The sequence below is a fragment of the Danio rerio genome, chromosome 15 (genome assembly GCF_049306965.1).
Source record: "Danio rerio strain Tuebingen ecotype United States chromosome 15, GRCz12tu, whole genome shotgun sequence".
NCBI classification, from domain to species: Eukaryota; Metazoa; Chordata; class Actinopteri; order Cypriniformes; family Danionidae; genus Danio; species Danio rerio.
The window spans coordinates 22,740,538-22,763,659 of NC_133190.1; the positions used below are offsets into that span (position 1 = coordinate 22,740,538).

At 35.0% G+C, this 23,122-nt stretch overlaps 1 long non-coding RNA gene across 1 annotated transcript in view; it reads right to left on the reverse strand.

The window, feature by feature from the left end:
- Positions 1-23,122, reverse strand: part of LOC141377826 (uncharacterized) — a 44,652-nt gene that overhangs the window by 19,376 nt on the left and 2,154 nt on the right. The window contains exons 2-3 of the long non-coding RNA XR_012390815.1: positions 17,997-18,054; positions 8,188-8,277 (exon numbers count right to left, since the gene is read on the reverse strand). This is a non-coding gene — a long non-coding RNA (uncharacterized lncRNA). The remainder of the gene's footprint in view (positions 1-8,187; positions 8,278-17,996; positions 18,055-23,122) is intronic.

The following is a 23,122-nucleotide window of genomic DNA, read 5'->3' on the forward strand; positions in this document are numbered from 1 at the left end:
AGATTGCAAAGATTTATTTTTCATTAGATAGTTTCATTTGTGTATCTTGAAATTAATGGAAAAAAAAAAATATATATATATATCTTCTTTGGCCTTAGTCCCGTATGATTGCGGGGTCGGCTCTTTTTGGAACAAGTCCTTCAGTTTTAGACTTGTCCATATGATAACGACTTTTTTACACCTTCCGGCCAGCCTGTCATATGGGCCTGTCACACTCATACACTAGGGACAATTTAGCCTTCCCAATTCACCTGTAGCATGTCTTTGGACTGTGCCTTTGCACCCGGAGGAAACCCACACAAATGCAGGGAGAACATGCAAACTTCTCACAGAAATGCCAACTGAACCGAGGTTCAAACCAGTGACCCAGCGACCTTCTTGCTGTGAGGCGACAGCACTACCTACTGCGCCACTGCTTCACCATATATATATATATATATATATATATATATATATATATATATATATATATATATATATATATATATATATATATATATATATATATATATATATATATATATATATAAAGCTATAAATCACTCCCCCTTTTAATTTATTTCTTTTTTTCTGTGTAGAATATAGCTGAGATTTTAATTTTCATTTATAAGGGATTTATAAAGCATCAATAGTCCTCACTTTAGATTAGCTCACAAAACTGCATGAAGTTGAGTTTATAAAGCATTTATTATTAGACAGAGTAACCATTACTATATGCCTGATTATTAAGATATATAAATGTTGGGTAACACTATAATAACTGCACACAATGAATTATTTATGAAACATTAGCAAATAGTTAGTTGAACGTTTGTTAAGCATTAACGCTACATTAATAGACATTAGTAAGCAGTTTATAAATTATATTTATAAATATAAATTACAAATATTATTGACTTATAAGCACAATTATAATGTGCTTAATGATTGTTTTCATACTTGGTAAATAATGCAATACTTAATTTAGTAATGAAAAATACATTATTAACAAACCAGATATTTAAAAGTAGTAGGTGTTTTTTTTTTAGATAATTCAGAATGTGCAAGTAAATGATTAATAAACTATTCAAAATAACATTGATAATTCTTATTATTCAGGCATATAATAAGTTGTTTAGTATGTTAATAAATGCTTTATGAACTCAACTTTATGCAGTTTTGTGATCTAATCTAAAGCGAGGACTATTCATGCTTTATAAATCCATTATAAATGACAATTTAAGGCTCAGTTACATTATATACAGGAAAAAAATGACTATTAATTTCTACTTATTACAAGATTCTCAAATGAAACTGTATCAAATGAAAAGTAAATCATTGCAATCTTGTCTAAATATAAAATTGCTTTACACGTAATGTATTGTTAAATTATTATATTGTTGTTTTATCAAATGATGTTGTATTTCGACACTCCTGTTATTCAGCAATGTTTAAAATTTACAGTAATTGTATTTGTTTAGGTACGATTGCAAATACTTATTGTTTATTTGATACACAGTAGGTAGTGCTGTCACCTCACAGCAAGAAGGTCGCTGGTTCGAGCCCTGGCTGGGTCGGTTGGCATTTCTGTGTAAAGTTTGCATGTTCTCCCTGTGTTGGTGTGGGTTTCCTCCAGGTGCTCCTACTTGCGGTACAGGTGAATTGGGTAGCCTAAAATGGTCCGTAGTAAATGAGTGTGTATGTGTATGGATGTGTCCCAGGGATGGGTTGCAGCTGGAAGGGCATCCGCTGCATAAAAACGTGCTGGATAAGTTGGTGGTTCAATCCGCTGTTGCGACCCCGAATTAATAAAGAGAGAAAATCAAAATGAAAATAAATGAATAAATGAATGATTCTGAGCCTTTAATTGTCATTTATAAGGGATTTATAAAGCATCAATATTCCTCACTTTAGATTAGATCTCAAAACTACATGAAGTTGAGTTAATAAAGCATTATTTAACATGCAGAAAAACGTATTATATGCAGGGCTCCAAACTGGTTCAAGGAACGGAAACGAAAAACAGAATCAAATGACATTTTTCAGGAACAGAAACGAAAACCGAAAAAAAAAGATCAACTTTAATCGTTCTGAACAGAAATGTTTACAGTTAAACGGTTAATAATGTTATTTTATCGTTCTCTTTATTATATTATTTTTGGGAGACAAAAAGCATTAATTTAAAGCATGTGAACAAATGCGACGGTGACGCTCGTTTTTATATAAACTATTAATGTCTGGCCGTGATGCGTATTTAGGCCTATGCCAGTCTATAAAAGATAATGTAGCTTAAAACACTTTAAAATTTTAGAGAACGTAATACAGTTTGCACAACCAATGTTTGGTCTTAATAACCTGCCCATAATTAAACGTCATGTAGCCTACTTTTTGATTACTTGACCAGCGGATTAATGGCAGCACCAGCGGATAAACGAGATCTGAGCATAATAGGTATGACCAATATGTGCATAACCAATATGCAAAGTCAAGAGAGTGCACGACTCCATAGGGTAACGTAGCCTAAACTGCGCACACTTGATTATGTAATGTGTGAAATCGTGGACGCATCTCAAAGAGCAAAGCATAACTTATTAAATGCCCATGCTTAATCGGTCATCGATAAGGTCTATCGGTTTTAAAGGGTTACCGACAATAAATCAATCGAGTAATCGTTAGCATCCCTAGTTTAATCAATGAATGTGTTAAATTTTATATTTATATTAAAGATGAATAAGGCAAGAATATGATAATGATACTTTTTAGATTTTTACACCTACAAAAATATCTTGTGGTAGTGCACTTGTTTAATAAAAATCTTTGTAAATAGGTTATCTGTAAAAAACGCAATCAGAGCCAATGACATGTAGAAGTAGTGTTGCCTAAACGGCTATTAAATTTCTAATAAAATTAAAACCAAAGTATAAATCATTGCATTTTTCGTTTGATAAAAATATACAGAAACGAAATAAAATCATAAGGATGCTAGTTTGTAATTTATGTTAATAATAAATAAATAACATGCTTAGACTATAAGCTTAACGGCTATACGCTGCCAAAAGGCCATTAATAAATATTATTTTACTTTGTACTGGATTATAATGTATATTTTACTATAAAAACTAAATATAGCATGTCTTACTGTCATTTAAAACAAGTAATTCAAAATACACATCAGAACTGTAGACCTGCAGTGTGTAAACTGTATACAGGGGGTGTTGGTCAATCAATAGCCTACAGCACATAATTGAACTAATTATGATGCTAACTGTAATTTAGCTCTTAATATAGGCCTACGATATATTTTCTGGTGTTTAATTTTGCATGAGCAAATAGCAGTATAGCCTAAAGTAAATTTTTTAAAAAGATTTTACTAATATTAATAATAATGGATATAATAAATTTAAATAATAATTGCACTGTGCAGTGTACTAAATATTTGTATTAGGCTACATAACTGAAAAACTATTTCATAACAATTTTCATAATTTTTACTGCTATTTCATATTATACAACATCTAAATGTAGCGCCGGGCCTGCGCTCGATACCAAGGAGGGGGGCTGTGTGTAGAGTGAACCGATTGGATTTTCTTTTTTTTTTTTCTTTTTTTTTTAGCCCTGATTATATGCCTGAATAGTAAATGTATAAATGTTCATTTATATAGTTTTTTAATTATTTATTTACTCATTCTTAATGATCTTAAAAAACACCAATTATTCTTAGACAGTTTGTAAATAATGCAATACTTCATTTAGTTATGAAAAATGAATTATAAACAAAGTATGAAAACACAAAAATTGAGCACATTATACATGCTTATAAGTCAACAATAGAGCATCTAGCTGTGTTTATAAACTGCTTACTATTAATGTAGAGTTAATGCTTAACAAATGATGTCTATTTGGAGTTTTGGTGGCTTGGTTATATGATGAAGGTCTCTTTGCATTTGTGGGGTTCAGTTCTTTATTAATATATTTTAAAATATTTTTAATGTTTTTTTTTTTTAAATAGTTAAAATACGACAGAAACAGAAATAGAACATACTGGTGGGTTTTAAGAGTTTACCCAAAAATGTACATTATATTATTAATTACTTGCCCTCATCTCACTCTAATCCCCTGAGACCTTCATTCTTCTTCAGACTCAAAGGAAGATAACTTAGATGAAGTGCAAGAACTCCTCATCCTCCATAGACAGCAAGGGATTGAAACAATTTGAAGGAGAGGAATTAATAAAAGAATCTTCATTTTGAGGTGAACTAACCGTTTAATATTATTTGCTATTGCACTTAACTAAATGTGCACGCAGACATGGAAGAGTTATGTGGAAGCTTGTTATACCCAATGAGAACTGCTTTTAGACATGCAAGAGAGTTTCATGGATTTTGTGTTTACTGTTTTTTTTTGTGTTTAAAGGTTTTGTGGAAATTATTTATAATAAATATAACATTTATTAAATCTATTCTGGACCATTTCCTGTTTGGATCTTGAGGTTCCTTCTGTATTCAAATTACATTTTTTATAAACTGACCTGCTCTTCAAATGAAAATTTTAAAGCAGTTTATTGTCAAATTACTTGATTGAGGTTTAAAATTTAATATTAGTAAGGGTGCTGATCTGATCCCCACGTTGCCTAAAAACCGGTAATGTGTGTGTAGAACTGGTCCTTACTTTGACTAAAAAACGGTAATGTGTGTGTAGATCTGGTCCTTACTTTGACTAAAAAACGGTAATGTGTGTGTAGATCTGGTCCTTACTTTGACTAAAAAACGGTAATGTGTGTGTAGATCTGGTCCTTACTTTGACTAAAAACCGGTAATGTGTGTGTAGAACTGGTCCTTACTTTGACTAAAAAACGGTAATGTGTGTGTAGATCTGGTCCTTACTTTGACTCAAATCCAGTGATGTGTGTGTAGATCTGGTCCCTACTTTGACTCAAAACCAGTGATGTGTGTGTAGATCTGGTCCTTACTTTGACTCAAAACCAGTGATGTGTGTGTAGATCTGGTCCTTACTTTGACTCAATACCGGTAATGTGTGTGTAGATCTGGTCCTTACTTTGACTCAATACCGGTAATGTGTGTGTCGACCTGGTCCTTACTTTGACTCAATACCAGTAATGTGTGTGTAGATCTGGTCCTTACTTTGACTCAATACCAGTAATGTGTGTGTAGACCTGGTCCCTACTTTGACTCAATACCGGTAATGTGTATCTGGAACTGGTCCTTACTTTGTCTCAAAACCAGTAAAGTGTGTGTAGAATTGGTCCCCACTTTGTCTAAAAATCGGTTGTGTATGTGGCGGACCCCACTTCTACACAAAACCTGAAATGTCCCCACAAGTGACCACTGTGTCAGGTCTAAAAATAAAATTGCAGAATATCCAAAATCTGAAGTGATTTTATGAAATAGTTTGTGTTTTTGTGTGGCAAACTATTTTTTTTATGTCTCTAACATCATCAGAAAGGGCGGTCCCCATTATGTAACCACCGTGACAGGTGACCCCCACAATGCACAAAAACAAGTATGTGTGTGCGTGTGTGTGTGTGTGTATATATATATATATGGATTGCTAGTGTCTTTGTTGTATTACATATACAGTATCTGTCACTTTACTCACAGCCAGAGCTGGACAAATTACTTCCGAAATATAATACACTGAAGCAAATTCCCTTTAAGGCAAGTCATTTCACTCAGCGGCCATCTTTAAAACGCCTCTCATGGCAGTATGTTCGGGCATTCTGTTTGAATGGGGAAACATACATTCTCCAAAACTGCTTGCCAAGCTCATGATTACATTACATATTAGGAATCACCAATAAAATTAAACAACAACTGTCTTTGTCTCATTTCCAAAAGTCCTAATTACACAAAATCTGCAGAAACGCATGTCTGGTTCGAGCCCCTCCCCCAGAGTATTGTCACCCTATAGCGATCAATGCTTGGCTCCTGTACTAGAAGGCGAGCTTTATTCGCAATATAGCAATCGATGATTGGCTCTTGTACTAGAAGGCGGGCTTTAGTCCCAATATTGACCGTTACACTTTCCCTCTTCAAAATGATACGAGTGACATCTCTTGTGTATTCTATAATCTTTGACTCTTCTTTATTACCAGTTGTTGTCATTTAAATGTACTTATTTACAATACAATATTACAATATTCTCATTCATTCATTTTCTTTTCGGCTTAGTTCCTTTATTAATCTGGGGTCGCCACAGCGGAATGAACCGCCAACTTATCCAGCATATGTTTTACACTGTGGATGCCCTTCTAGCTACAACCCATCACTGGGAAACATCCATACACTCTCATACACACACATACATCGATGAATGAGTGAGTGTATGGGTGTTTCCCAGTACTGGGTTGCGGCTGGAAGGGCATTCGCTTTGTAAAACATATGCTGGAATAGTTGACGGTTCTTTTCACTGTGGCGACCCCTGGCAAGTAAGTGACTAAGCCTAATAAAAATAAATGAACAAATGAAACTTTATTGTAAAGTGTCACCTGATAATTTCTATAATTAATAGTCTAACAAATAAAACATATTTTGTTACACTAAGAAAAGTTACCAAAGCAACAAAACCAACCCACTTTCTTGAGCCTGAAAACTCAAGAAGTTTGTTCAAAAACCCAAACCGGCCTTATGCAACAGGCCTCTGATCTGACCCGTGCAAGAGAATCACATTTATTTAGAAAACAATGACATATCATTAAAGTGATGCCCAAAAGACTCTCCTTTTAGAAATGATAATGTTGTGCTAGGTAAAAGCACAGCATTCAGACCTAATTTCTCTAGTCTTCTTGCAGTCCAGCTGACTGCTGCATCTATTCCTTGTCCAAGTAAACACAAGCGCACAGATCCAATGGGAGCATCAGCATTGTCCTGGATGACACATTGCCAACATAAAACTAACTGTAGGCTAAGCGCTTCCAGACCACAGCTGTAATGCTTTTCCTCAGTTATATCTTCTGCTTCAATCGCTGTCCAGAATACCAACTAGGTGAAATACATGCGGTGGGCTCAATGACAGCCAAGTATGTGTGTGGCAGACTTTATAAGCAATGAATTGCATTTATGGTTCAATAAGAATTACGGGCTTGTGCCATAGAGAAATGAGACGCAGAAGGGAGAGGCCGTCAGTTTGATGTCAGACTTGAGGAAAGTTGTTTAAGGTCATGGGTTTGAGTCTTAAACCTCGCTTTCTCATTCCTTCCCTCTTTACATAAGCGCCATTGTGTTTTTCGGTGATAAAATCAGGAGGAAGGAATGTTTGGGGCTGATTCAAAAATGTAAATAGCATTTTAATTGACAAAAAAATGTGTTATATGTTGACTCAGAGAAGCATGCTTTTGTGTGTCTACGCTGATTTGTTGTGTAAGACTGTGGTTGAGTCTGATAAGTGAGTGATATATGAAATAACTTGACATGTTGGTTCTCTGAAGGGAGCAAATTAATGCTTCGTTATTTGACGGAAATTCCCAGTACTGGGTTGCGGCTGAAAGGGCAATCGTTGTGTAAAACTGACACTCACTTATTAGGTACACCGCTCCAACTGCTAATTAAAGCAAATTTCTAATCAGCCAATCAGATGTAAGCAACTCAACGCATTTAGAAACATGGTCAAGACGATCTGCTGGAGTTCAAACCGAGCATCAGAATGCAGAAGAAAGGTGATTTCAGTGACTGGATGTGGCATGGTTGTTGATGCCAGACGAGCTGGTCTGAGTATTTCAGAAACTGTTGATCTACTGGGGTTTTCATGCACAACCATCACTATGGTTAACAGACAATGGTCCGAAAAGTGGCAGTTCTGTGTACGCAAATGCCTTGTTGATGCCAGAGGAAGGAGGAGAATGGCCAGACTGGTTCAAGCTGATAGAAAGGCAACAGTAACTCAAAGAACCACTCATTACAACAGAGATATACAGAAGAGCATCTTTGAACACACAACCTGTCCAACCTTGAGGCAAATGGGCTAAAGTAGCAGAAGACCACACTGGGTGCCACTGCTGTCAGCTAAGAACAGGAAACTGAGGCTATAATTTGCACAGACTCACCAAAATTGGACAATAGAAGATTGGAAATACGTTGCCTGATCTGATGAGTCTCTGATAAATAAGGGACAAGGTCAAAGAAAAATGGATGGATGGATATTATTATGGTAGTAATTACAGGTTTATTTTCCCACCATACTGTGCGTGCTCACCTTTTTTTGCCGGGTGTGTTGTTGGGTGTTATTAGCCAGGCCTGTGTCCACATTATTTTGGATTCAAGGCCTCGGAGAAGCTGTCTGGGTCTGTAACATCACAGAAAGGAGCATGATGAAGTGTTTTGGTGTGAATCAGAGACACACGGAAGGTCAGAGTCTCCTGGATGCATTTATCATCTGAGCGGTTTTCACTTTGTTGTTGAATAAAAGTGCACAGCTGCTGATATATTCAACTGGAATGTCTTTAGAGTTGAATCCAATCAGCAATCGCTCCCATGTTTGAACTCTCTTGGGAAAGAGGTCACGACCGCTAAGTCATGTTTTAAATCTTAATGTACATTAATTTTGGGTGTTTGTGTTATTATTTATGCACTATTGTTGGATTTATTGTAATAATTTTTGGAATTTAGTTTTATTTTTTATGTTCAGTTCCTTTTATGTTTCTTTTTATCATTGTAATGTTTTAAAGTTACATTTATTTGGCAATTCAACTTGAAACCATGGAAAACTGCTGAAATTGTTTTATTTTGCTAAAACCTGTTGTCATATTGTATACGCGAATAAACTCAGGTCTTGATGGCATCCCTTCAAAAAAGAAGATTTGGCTTCATTTAAAATGATAACAGAAATATCTTTACACTGCTCAGTAGAGTGTACTTTTCAAAGTAACAATAAAAAAACAATTAGTTTAAACACACTGAAACTCAAACATCACTATAACCTGTCAAACTTGAAGAAATTCTACTAATGGGGAGTTTTTGTTATATGCTGTATTTGTAAGTATTTTTTTATGTTTAATTTGTAATTTGTACACTATACTAGTCAAATAAAAAATAATAACATTATTATTATTATTAATAATAATAATAATAATAATAATAATAATAATAATAATAATAATAATAATAATAATAATAATACAATTTAACTATATTCATTTTAAATTTATAAATCAATAAAATAAAATAAATTGTAGTTGGTGAAAAAAAGTTTTTTTTACGTGTGATTTAAAATTTGATCTGCTCCTGTGTTAAACAGCCCCTATTATGAGTTTTTGAAAATGACCATCCATGCAGTGTATAACACAGCTCTAAGTGAACAGAAACATCCAGCTTGAGGTTAAATCTGAAAGTGCACCAAGTGTTTAAAACTATTGATTCTATTTAGTCAGCTCAGAGTCAAATGAATGATTCCTTCTTTGTTCGGATCTTTTGCATGCATGCATCAACGTTGATTTGGGACATCACCAAATATGTAGTGCCGGATCCAGCAAAACGCGAACGCCTTTTCAGACACTAGCAGAGTGCGAGGGATCATGGGATTGATTATGAATTATGATTACGAATATTACTATCACTGAGAGATGGCCAGACATGCAGCAGTGGGGAATAAAGAGTTAAAGTTCATTTTCACAACAATACGACAGCATAGCCAACCGTGTGCTGTGTTTGTTCCTGTAATTTTTCTGATGATTGATACAATAACCTACCCTGCAGCACGAGATTCATTGGCCGTTTGTTATTTAAGGATGGAGCAGCAAAGACTACTAATGTATGGGAGTTTGTCAGTAACTGTTATATGGACCAGTTTCTTCTTCATCCAGATCCTGTAAGTTTCTTCTTTCTACACAATGTGAAATTTAATTAAAATGGTTGCCTCATTTTTTGTAGTTTGCGAAATATGTATTTAATTGTATGCTGTAACTTGTAATACCAATTTAAATGCATTTTGTGAATGCAATCTTCTGCAATTTTCAAAATAGTTCAACTTCTGCCACTGTGCGGATTAATACTGAATGTGTGTCGTTCTTATTACTTTGGGTTATGGTTAAGAGTAGAGAAATATGTTGGTGTTTAACTGCATTGCTGTCATGCATATCTGCATAAGGCTCACACATATACTCTGTACTCTGAGTAAGCGTGCTGGGGTGCGTTTCTGAAAACCATCGTTAGCCAACTAAGGTCGCAAGTTGCGTCGATACAAACATAGTTTGTTGATTTGGCGTTTCCCAAATTCATCGTTCCAACGAACATTAGCAAACTGTGTCGCAGACTTGTATGCTTGCAACTACACCTCTGAAGCTGTAGGTATAAAACATAGTTCCTGGCTGTCTTCTATTCCCAGTTATCCTTATAAATGCATATTATAAGACAATGAAATAGTTTTTTTGACCTTGCATGCATATCAGCCTGTTGTTGGAGACCCCCAAACCCAAAATATGACCTATATGGTTTATAATGCATAATATGGGCCCTTTTAAAAACTGCATTATACTGGAAATCCACTAGAATCTTGAAAAATCCCATGACGCAGATTTTTGGCCATACTGTGCAGCACTGATATTCCAGCTGTCCACTGACCTGATTATGTCATAGGGTTAATTTAGGATAATTGCTTTTTTTCCCTCCAGTCATTTCAATGTCAAAAAACCTGTCCCAGTTTCTCAGATTTACCAAACCCTGAACAAAACCAGACAAACTTAAGAGGTGAGCATTGATGCATCTCACTGACTTTGGTGAGAAGACCCTTTTGACATTTGAACTTTTCAGCTCTGTTGATGTGTATAAAAGTGAGAGTAAATCTGTGTGGCACGGTCAGTTAGTATGTTCGAAAAGTTTAGCCTCGAAGCCAAGAGTACTATACAAGAAACTCTTTCTTTCATGTTGCATTCTGGTATTTTTACCAGTATGACCTAATAAACAAAACCCCTGCCAGCAAAACAATCAAAACACAGTCCTCACACGGCCAGATATTCTCCCACACAGAGTTTTCCTGTACCGTTTCATTACTTGTTAGAGGATATGACATCATTCGCTGAGAATGTGTTTCTCAGAAAATATTTCAGGATGTAGAGTCACCTAATTTACAAAAGATCAAGCTTTTTGGTGGGCAGTATCACACACCAAAAATAGCTACTTGAGTGGAGCCTGATAAAGTGTGCATTGAATAAAAGTCTCCTTATAGAGGAACATTTTAAAGGTGGAGATGTAAAAGATGATTGGCGCAGGTCTTGCGGAGCTCTGGGTGGCCACTGACTTCCACACAGCTGTCCTTACAATAGAAGGCTTTCGGGATTATGGGTGGACAAATAGGAGATCTGAAACATTACAGCCCACCAAAGATGCCTGTTGTATCCTACTGAATGGTGGCCTACATGTTTTAGAGCAACAGTCCAAGCTTAGGACAAATGAACTTGAATTGACAGCATATGTGGCATATTGTTAAATTAATTTCTTGTTCGTTGTTTTTCTTAAAATATAATAAGTCTGGGTTTCGGTGAGGCACTTACAGTACAATGAGCCAAACTGAAAACATTACAATGTTCAGTTTCAATATTACAGCCAAAGTAAACAATGTGAGCTAATACGGGTTTAGTGTGAAATATTACGTACTAACCTTTTCTGTTTAAATATCCAATTTTACTCTTTTTTTTTTTTTGCTATGACAACATAATAGCAATGATGTTATGATTTAAACAGCTTTACAGCTCAATGTCTTCATAAGCTTCATATTTGTAATTTAGAGAACACCAAAGTAGGCTTTGTCACGCAAACATTTGGCATTATGCGTATAATCAAATGCATTCATGGCCTAAACAGTGCCCAAAACCAGGCGCTCAAGTCAAACATGCAAAAAAACAAGAATAATCGGAACTTTCTTTTCAGAAGTGAAAATGTATTTGCGCTCTTTTAAACTAGAGCTGCTGTGTCTGAAAATGGGAAGAATTTAATGTCAATTTCACTACCTGTGTTCTGAGATATTTCTTCTGATTCATTTTTAAAGACAAAATTAATGTGTCATTAGTGGTTTTGATATCTCACAACCCTAGTTCTTTAATTCTGCAAGATTTGAGCTAATAATTAAATATGGCATCTGAAAATATATGTCATTTCGAGTCAGAAATTTTTATTGTAGTACTTAAATAGTTTCACTATTTCATATCACCTGAACAATATTTCTCATTTCTGAATCAATAAATCATGATGGCTGCATAAGTTTGTATTCATAAATTAGCAAGACCTCAGATGCAGCAGCACACTGTCCAGAAAGAAAGCTTCAAAGGGATTAGACATAGGGATGAGCACTTCCAAAAGGAACACCAATCAATATCCTTGTGCAAAGGATCATACTTGTATGAAGTGTCCATCAGTGGTATCCTTCGAAATCCAGTTCGAAATCAGTTTCGAACAACACTTCAATATATCTGCATATTTCTGATTATTAATAGCAACCTGTACATTTATTAATCTATTGTTAATCTCAGTTCATAGCTAATACAGCCTCTATGTTATGTTCATAGTACATCCATCTGTAAATAATACCCATAGTTGTCTATAATTGCACTTTATAACTTATATCTATCCTGCACTTGCTGCTATTGCATTCCTGGTTAGACCTAAACTGCATTTTGTTGCCTTGTACTTGTACATGTGTAATGACAATAAAGTTGAATCTAGTCTAATTTAATCTAATATGGCAGCCATGATTGTTTTAACTCAGGAGTTCCATTCGGAGGATGATATATCTTGTTGACATCGACATTGTCCAATATTTTGTTATTATTGCATCTCCTACATGTTTTTTTTTTTTAATTGAAACAATAAATCACTGTTGCCTCCCCAAAAGTTAAAGGTGTAAACTGATTACAGAGAAATCTAGTGGTCACTGAAAATGGCTTGTGTGCACACCAAAGACTTCACAAAAACGATCTATTTGTAGTTCTATATGTAACTACACAAAATTTCACCAAAACTGCAATAATAATAATAATAATAACAATTTAGGAATATTTAATAAAAGACATTTTGTAACAGTTTTGTATCAACATTCAAAAAATACCACAAATGTTTTGCACAAATCTGTAATGGATTCAAGACTATTACCATTTAAATATCTTTTTCCGAGAAAGCAAGTTATCCACTGGACGATTACTTCATAATCTTGGAATACACTCAAAAAAAAGATGTTAGCTGTTTGTTCAAACTACTTATTTAAAATGAGCTGGAACAACACAATTTTTCTAGGGGGTACAACTTAATTGTTTTATGTTCAATCCGCTTAAATTTGTAAAAACTAATAACAGGATTTCTGCAGGACTTTTTTAGGGCATTTTTAGATTTTATTAGACATTTTAGACTCATACAGGGCAAAAGGCTAAGGAATTTTTCAAATGGCCCAAATGGAAAAGATTTTTATTTGCCCTTTCAAAAAAAATAATTAATTAATTAAAAAAATAAATAAATAAATATAGAATTGAATACATTTAATAATAAAATAACACATTAATAAAAAAAAAACTTAAAATAGCAAAATATCTTAAATTTCAAGTAAAAACAAGCAAACTCCACTTGTATCTATAAACTTTATTCCAAGATAAGCTTTCTTAAAAAAAAAAAAAAGAACAAATATTTTAAAAGTTTTAAACACTATAATAAACTTAATCTATGCACAACAATCTGTCCAGGTGTCCTCAGCAGCAACAAAGAGAACTTTTAAGCAAATGTTATTATAAGGAAATTAATTAAAGCGTTATAATAATTAGAGTTAAAATGACCTTTCTAAATAAAAAGTTTAAAGTTTTAGTGAGATGGAATGTTGGTGATTGTATGGGTTTTGGCCAGATTGAGCAGCATTACATAAACAAAGGAAAATTAAGACCTGTTTAAAAAGATTTAAGACTTACAACACAATATTTCAGTAAAATTAAGAGTTTTTAAGGCCAAAAATTAGGATTTTGAGATTTAAGACATTTTAAGACTTGTTAAGACCCTGCAGAAACCCTAAATAAGTTAACTTAATTCCTTCATGTTGTATCAATACAAATCGATTGTGTGGAACCCAGCATTTTTTAAACTGTGTAGTTTTTGCCTACGGTTTTTATCATTTCTATAAATTTGGACAAACAAGTCACATTAATTTTGGTAATATTCTGAGTCAATATTCTGAGATAGGCTTTTAAGAATGCACAAATAAAAAGAGCTGAAATTTAGCTTTTTTTGTGTATTTAGAGCTTTTTTTTATTTTAACATCATGTCATATTTTGTTAGTGAATTGAATTGTCATTTAATTTGCAAGTTTGTCAAGCATTGTTTTTAAATTCTGATGCTCAAAACAGGGTTGGAAATATGGCCGTATGCCTGTTCAGTATACAGATACTATGAACCAATTTACCGTGACCACCATTTGGCACAAGTCCAAATAACTTTTATACTAATCAACATTACACCACAAATGCAGTCCAATCGTAATTCCTCTACACTGTTTTAATAACAGTTTAGACATGCTGCTTAATTGGCCACAAAGAGTTTTGCCCTTAAATGCTTCAACATCTGAGCCATTTTTTCACAAGGCAAGAAAACGAAAGGACTCAAGCAATGTTACTGCCACCAGCTGTGGAAAGAGATCGCTTGCCACGCAGCAACTCCCTGTTCCCGTTTGCCTCAGAGTAACAGGTGTGGAGCCGTCGCCTGCATTTCAGAGCCTTGTGGTGTAAAACGATCAAAACACGAAGCCACAGACACAAAACTGCTCTCACGCTGAGCCGTCATGGCCAGCTCAGAGATGGACAGAGGCAGGATGTAGGCCCTCTGTTTACTTTCACAAAAGGCTCCAGCCATTTCCTGTGGGTCGTTTTGTGACTGAAAGCCATAGTCTTGGGTTCAATGGTTTGCCGATCAGCTGACCGTCACGCCATTTGTGTGTTGACCTGTCCCCTTAGAAACAATAAAACGATGTGTCTTCCCTTGGCGGACAACTCGCAGCAAATTATATCTTGTTTGTAAGGTGATAGTTATGCGAGTTAAATGAGTGTGGAGTGTTGTTTATTGCTTCACAATGTTCTTGTGGGGGTGTCTGGACAATCACGCATGTACCAAAATAAATCCTCTGTTGTATTTCTTTTCTGCCTCCGCCTAAGCAGTCAAATGACATAATTCTCAGTTTGGTTAAGTGCTTCATATCTAGCAGTCGAATGTATCTGATTTGAACTTGAACTATCACATCTGATTATATTTGACGAGTTACAGTAGTTTAATCCCAGTTAAGACCGATCAGATTATATTTAATTTGCATGCAAAACTGATTTGTCAGTCTTTTTTTTGCAAAACAACATGACGAGATGCAAGCCGATTAAAGATGTTTGAAGAAAGATGTGAATATAAACTTTGACGTGAAGCAAAAAAAGAAAATGATCTGCAATAGAAAGTCCTCTGAAGGCATTGAAGAATCCAAGAGTTTAATAAAATAAATGTGAAGAAAACAAACAAAGCCAAACCAAAGGCAGATTTGAACTTAACTAGATTGTGACATGAAGAGACTGTATATGAAAACACAACACTCATCAAACGGATACTACACAAAACAACAGACAACATGAGGGCTATATATACAATACCAAGTGGTCACATGATCAATAAAATCAACCACATGATTTGAGAAAACCAATCAAAACTACAACTAGAGCATTAACAGGGGAAGCCCATGACAAACACATTTCAAATCAAGAAAAAAAAGCCAAGTCACGTCAGAAAGATTGTATTTAGGAGTCATAATAATAATATTAAGAAGAAGAAGAAAAAGAATTTACATTTATATAGTACTTTTTAGACACTCAAAGCGCTTTACACATTTTTGGGGGAATTGTCTTATTCACCACCTGTAATTATAATCATAATCATGAGTTTGGATTTTTGTAGTGTCTGAGTAGGTGGTGTGTTGGTGAGGAAATATGTCAGATGCAGTGGATGAAGGATCTGAACTGGCAATAAATGTGCTAAAAAAATGAACATTCAGTCATAAATGATTAATTTATGATTTTACTTGTTCAAAGCCTGTTTGAGTTTCTTTCCTCGGTAGAACACAAAAGAAGGTCATTTGAAGGATGGTAGAAAGAAAAAGCCATTGACTTCTGTAGGATCTTTTTGTTTCTACTGAGGAAGTCAATAGATGCTTTTCCCCAACATTCTTCAAAATATCTTCCATTGCGTTCAACAAGAAACTCTTAAAAGTTTAGAGAATGGTGACGATTCATTCATTCATTCATTTTCTTTTCGACTTAGTCCAATGGTCAGGATAATTTCATAACTATCCTTTTAATCAAATTATTATTATTTGTCATTTAAGATAAAACTTGATTCTACACAAAATACAATGTTCTTATGTAGTCATGATATCATAATTCAGGTTGTAGAACCATCATAAACTAAATTATTAAAAGAGAAGAAACACACAAATTTACATTGTTTATTGGTCATTTTGAGGATGGTTCAATAAAGATACAAATCCTGTAACTGGGGCAGTATGTTATCTACACTTTTGCATAACAGGGTCATATTACCTTAATGAGAACAAATGTGTACCTAATAGTACCTTTAAGGTAAAAAATCATACGGTACCCATAGGGACATGTCAGGTAAAAGCGTACATTTTGAAAAGGTACCATCCCTGTGATTATTTCAGAGTGTTGGGTTTAAAAAAATATGCATCATTTTTCTGCAACCAAATTGAACACAACTGAAATTTGCCAAATAGTAAAAAAAATTGTCCTAGAATTAATTAAACATATCATTAGTTTCTATATATTCAACTATCTAGAGAATAATTGATTACAAACCACAGAATCACTAAAATCTACGCGACACCTGAGGTGGTGATGCAACCATGACCCAAAGTGTACCAAAGTATCTTACACTTGTGACTTTGTCAAACTTATGACTTTGGATCCTCCAGTTTCTCACAAATGCAGCTTTAATTCTAACAAATATTATTTTACATTTGTTAATCTTGTAGTTGCCGGCCTTTTTATTAATCAACGACAAATCAGACTGGAAATTTTGAACACCAAAAATTGACTTTATTTAACATAATAAAGCTAAGAAAGTGCAAAGCAGACCTCAGAGCAATCTAAAGTCTCACCTGGACATTTCCGAAGTGTCTGTTTTTCACAATCTTTATCCAGATTTTTTGCCCTCCCCTAGGTGTCTTATTTTAACTTCTGACCATCTTTGGATAAGTTTTTACTTTCAGGTGGTCCTATGATGTTTGGCTCTCAGCCCGCTTGCCAAAGTTGCTGTTAGGTTTACGTAAGCAACTGCTTTCACATCAGAGATGTCACTTCATAGATGCAACTTCTTCTAATACAAAACACAGTTATAGATTCAAATGAGAATTTAACATATATAATCAGTGCTTTACATATTCAGTTATTGTAGCTTCTCAGAGCAGGCTCCTATATTAGGCTCCAGGACCTCTGTGGGCTCATTTTACACTTACCAAAGTATCTTTAGTTCACATGCTGGCATGTTTACTGCTCACACTCTAAGATAATACCATCTGCTTTAAAACACACTTTTAGAAAATACTTTTAGACAATAAAAAATCTTCGTCATTATTTTATGCAATGGAAATTGTAACTTCACTTCGACTCACTATTGCTGAGTTTAGTTACCACAGCTAGATTTTGCACAGTTTTGACAATATCTCAGTAGCTTTTAATTTACGGGAAGCAATTTACACAACTATAAGAGCAACAATGAAAAAGTGCTGTAGGCAAGTTTCAGGTATGTAAAGGGTAAGAATCAAAACATAAGTATTTTTTTTAATACAGTTAGCGGTGGAGCCAGAGAGGCAATTGCAGATTAGGAAGGAAAGTGGAGACTAAATATTTAAGACTAAATAGTTGATTTACCTTCTAATCTCTATTATTTGTGGAGTTATTTTAAACTCCTTCCTTCTTTACTCAAAAGCAAACAGCTTCCACATGACCAGAAAGCACTTCATAAAGATGTCTTCAGATCTGTTCAACATACCTTTCATAACGTCCTCCGTGAACATGTTCTCTCACAGCTGTGTTGCCGCTCCGCTGATCTACAAATGACAAACACGAGTGAAACAAATTACATACATTTTCTAATGCTTGAAACCTCCTGTTTCAACCTTGAGAGGCCTGTAATTGGCCTTTACCGCTCTAAAAGCTCCTGCACTGCCGTTCACCCTCCCACTGTGCACGCATGAATCATGGATCATTTGTGCAAGCCTGTGGCTTCTTTTGTGGCAACCCCACCGGCCTCAAATTGACTCATGCTTAAAGGTGACTGTGATCCCTGCCAACATTGCCCTCGCCGACTACCTGGTTTCCCATGAACATATGTGTGATTAGTCAAAATTGGATCATTAAATTCTCATGCTGAGGTGCGGTGGTCACCTCCTGAGGGCAGGCGCTAACTGACTGTTGCCAGTCATTGTGGTTTAATGGCGTCTCAGGCTGATCAACAGCTCCAGGTCAGAGCCAGTGACCAAGCTGCTGAAATTAGAGAAATATGAGCCTGTGTTTTCTCCTCACACTCCCCCCACTCAAGCTCCTCGCCATGCCAGTGGTAGAGGAACCGGGCCCAATATCTGTTTTTTATATCTAGGTCATTGGGATGCGTGTGGCTTTGGATGGGAGCGCAGCCTAATCTATGGGTTTTCTCCAGTAAAATGCTTTCAGCTGTGGTGAGCTTTTTCGCCCCTTTACGCCTGGATCTTGCACACTAACACGTCGGATCATTAGAAAGCAACTCCCTGCGCTTTCACCATCCAACCTGATGCTTTTACCATTAATTGTTGACTGTCTCTTGAATTTAAGCCTGTTTTGGGCTCAGGAATGCAGTTGAGACAGATGGGAACATCTTTGGTAAGCTTCTTGGCATTTAATCTCTCCATGTTGGAGGTCTGTGAAATACATCTAACAACCTCAAGAAGAGCATCGCTGTTTAGGCCATCTTCCTACATTATAAAACTACCGTTTGGCATTGAGCCGCGATTCCTGCTGAAATGAAGAATTTCTTTAGCATGTCTTCTGTTTGTTTGCTTAAGGATTTTTATGCTCTCTTTCTTTCTCTCTCTCTCTCTGTAGAAACACATTTGATTTCTGGTTTCCTGCTTTAGAATTGCGTTTCCTGGTGCATTGAGGGGACATTTGTCACAAGACAACCTGCATGGTTAAAAATGCTATTATATTTTACTGACAGTATATTGGGGAGACCAAAGCTTATTACCATGTTTGTTTGTTTTTTACTCTATTTGATATTTTTTAAAGATACATTTATTTTTGAAAGTCAAGATCTGTATAGATGCATAACTTGAAAGGGTAGTTTACCCAAAATTGGCTCAAACTCATATCATTCCAAACATTTGGTTTTCTCTCACAGATTTTAAGAAATGTTTCAGTTGTGTTTTGTTCTTACAATATAATTTAAAAAAAAAACTATTTGATTAACAAGCATTTTCCAAAACATCTTCTTTTGTGTTCTACTGGTTTAAAAATTAAATAATTTATAAGTAAATTATGATAAAATGCTTATTTCATGCATTAACCACAAAACATTGAATATTTTCAAAATTATTTTCTAAGAGAAGAGGGTATAAAGAGGGTATAGATTATGGATAACAATTCTAAGATTTATAAGTTAACACTTATAAGGGTAATCAATAAGGTTGTATTAGTTCATGTATTTATTAACTCTAACTAATGAAAATGTATTGTAAAGTGTGGCCAGATAATCCAAAACACTGATTTGTTACCTTTGGTGAAAATATTGCCATGTAATTTGGTAAATTAAATCAATTGAACTCAGTAATCTCAACTTACACAAGTCAAATTGGCTAAAAATATTAAGTTAAACTTCGTATAACAAATTGCTGTCTTTTTGTCAAATCAGTTTTTTAGAGAGCAACTTGAAGAAGCTGTTTATTGACTATAATTTGGTCAAAATTATTGGTAATTTTTTAAATACCAAAAAACTTTTTCATCAATATTTACATATTAGAATACCTTTTTATTCATTCATTCATTTTCTTGTTGGCTTAGTCCCTTTATTAATCCGGTGTTGCCACAGCAGAATAAACCACCAACTTATCCAGCAAGTTTTTTACGCAGCGGATGCCCTTCCAGCCATAATCCATCTCTGGGAAACATCCACACACACATACACTCATACACTATGGACAATTTAGTCTACCCAATTCACCTGTACTGCATGGCTTTGGACTGTGGGGGAAACCGGAGCACCTGGAGGAAACCCACGCAAGTGGAGGGAGAACATGCAAACTCCACACAGAAACGCCAACTGAGCCGAGGCTCGAACCTGCGACCCAGCGGCCTTCTTGCTGGGAGGCGACAGCACTACCTACTGCGCCACTGCCCCGTCCCAAGTACCTTTTAAGTAAACTGTAATCAGTTATGTAAATGTAAAAATGAAAAAGGTGAATAAAAAAAATAATTTATGAAAAGTAAATTAGTTCTGAGAACAATACTTTGATAACAATAAAAAATTTGGCCTTACTGGATGTCATACATTTTATTGTGTTCCATCCCAAACATACTGTATTATTGAATTGTTGTATAAGTAACGGAAATCACAAGAATGTGTTCATTTTAAAGTTTAAGCTTGTTTTTGGAATCCAGTAAAGACACTGCTAAATAAAGCAACTGGGCATTTGGATTTAAAGCCTCACTGTTTCTGTTAGACAGACTGCTATGCATTTTTCATCACTATTAAGCACAAATGGCAATTGTTTTTCATCTGTCAGCATCAGTTGCACAAGAGTTTAGTCAGGACTATTATTCAGCCAGAAAATGCAGGGGAAACAAATTAATCAATGCAAACATTTTTGGCGCGTTAACGTGAAACTGTTTTTGAATAAAAATGTAAAACATTTTGTGTTTAGTCATCGATACCAGTTATAAGAGCAACAAATAATAACTTCTAGTTGATCATTTGCTAAAGTGGCAGAAGGTCGATTTTTTCCATGAATAATCTATTGAACTGCATCCCAATCATCACAAATACTGCAGAAGACCTATTGGAACCCATGGACGCATGGACCCAAGATTCACACAGAAATCAGTCAAGTTTGGTGAAGGAAAATACATACACAATATTCATTATTAATTAATCCACTGCACCATGACTTTATTTTCTATACTGTACATTATTTCTGTTAAGTGACAAAACTCTTGTCTAAGCAAAGTCAGACCTTACTGTCCTGATTCATTCATTTTCTTGTCGGCTTAGTCCCTTTATTAATCCGGGGTCGCCACAGCGGAATGAACCACCAACTTATCCAACAAGTTTTTACGCAGCGGATACCCTTCCAGCCCCAACCCATCTCTGGGAAACATCCACACACACTCATTCTCACACATACACACACACACACACACACACACACACACACACACACACGCACAACGGACAATTTAGCCTAAAATAAGCATAATCTAGAGGCCTTAGCCTTTAAAATAAGCCACTTCTGATACCAAATGATCAACAAAAAGTCACGTTATTATTTGTTGTTTCTAAAACTTGGATAGGCGACAAGACTTTTGTCAGGTAGTGTACATTATAACACATAGGTTTAGATAGGGCAAATAATCAACTGTGTATTAAAATATAATATCATATTATGTGTTCAGTTTATAACCATGCACAATTATTCGAGAAACAAAACAATAAACTACAGGAGACTTTAAGTGCAGGTAATCCTTTTTTTTTTTCACAAAATGACTGCCAACTTAAGTCCATGGAATGCTTAATGCAGCATATCAGTCATTTTGCAGATGTGTGCATTTTTAGTATTACTTTGCTGTGTAAACATGCCCTTAATTGCAACAAGAAACGACCGAATGAAGTAAATCAGACACAGGTGTCAAACATCATCAGTAACCGTAGCAACAATTGAGAACATACTTAAAGAACTAAACACAGCAAAAGAGAAAACAGACACTATTTGCACTTTTAATGCAAAACACAATGTCCTGTAGTATAGCGGATGGTTGTGAATCTTCCTCAGTAATGGTGTCTCTGTCTTGGACTGGCAGTGATTCCACTACATCTCAACACTAACATTCCTCTGTTATTGCTCAGCCTGTTTGCATGAAGACAATTAAACTACAACTGAAGACAAGAATTCCTAACATGGAGCAGAAGCCTCATTCAAACAATGCATTTCTCCTTATCTGTTTAAAATAAAGCCGTTCCCCGTGTGGAAGGTCAGGCTCCTCGAAGCTCTTCAGATCCAGCAGGCCGTTTGTTTGTCTAGAAGTAAAATGGGGCTTTGGAATGTCTGTCATTCTTCACGCTCGTAAATATTTTGAGCATAGTTTACCTTCCTGACGAATTCAATAAGCCAGTATGTGTTATCTTATCAATTTAACTGAATGAATTTAGTTCTTAATAGGGTGCGTGGGCTTTTTCATTGTCTAATCACTTGTTTTAACGACGATGATAACATTGTGGTGCAGTAATTGAGCGTGTCCATCAATTTAATGTTAGACTGTTTCAAAATGAGTCTTAGTGGAGTTTGCATAAACACTTTTAAGCAGACTGTGTAATCCAATTTTTGCATATTTTTTTCTCAATCTAGTTGCTTTCAAAACATTGGCTTGATTAAAGGGTGAGGTGATCTCAGAGATGCATGACAAACCGTTATGGTGATGATTTAAGACTTTACTTGCGCTGACATGTTTGAGTATTCCTCACGCTATAAATATAATGTAGGCTTATTATTCAAGCTGAATGCAATGACGTGATGGAATCATTTCAGTTTGCTGGAAGTTAGACTGGTATCTTCCCATATCTGCCCCAAAGCCATTTTCACAATTCAAAAGGAATTAATAACTCATACACTTATGAGAAATCACACTGAAATGTAGATTCAGATGACAGGTCAGCTATAATGAAGGCTAAATGTAACTGAAGTGTTTCTGTATTCTTTGTTCTCAGGAAAAATATTTGTTGACTCTATTGTTTACTTTGATATATTTATCTTATGTAACTTTACTAAAACAAAAGTTCATGTTTCAGTACTGTTTTATGTAAAAAATAAAATAATAAATTCCAAACATTGACAAATTGTTATTTTGCGCTGTCAAAAAATATTCAGATCTTCT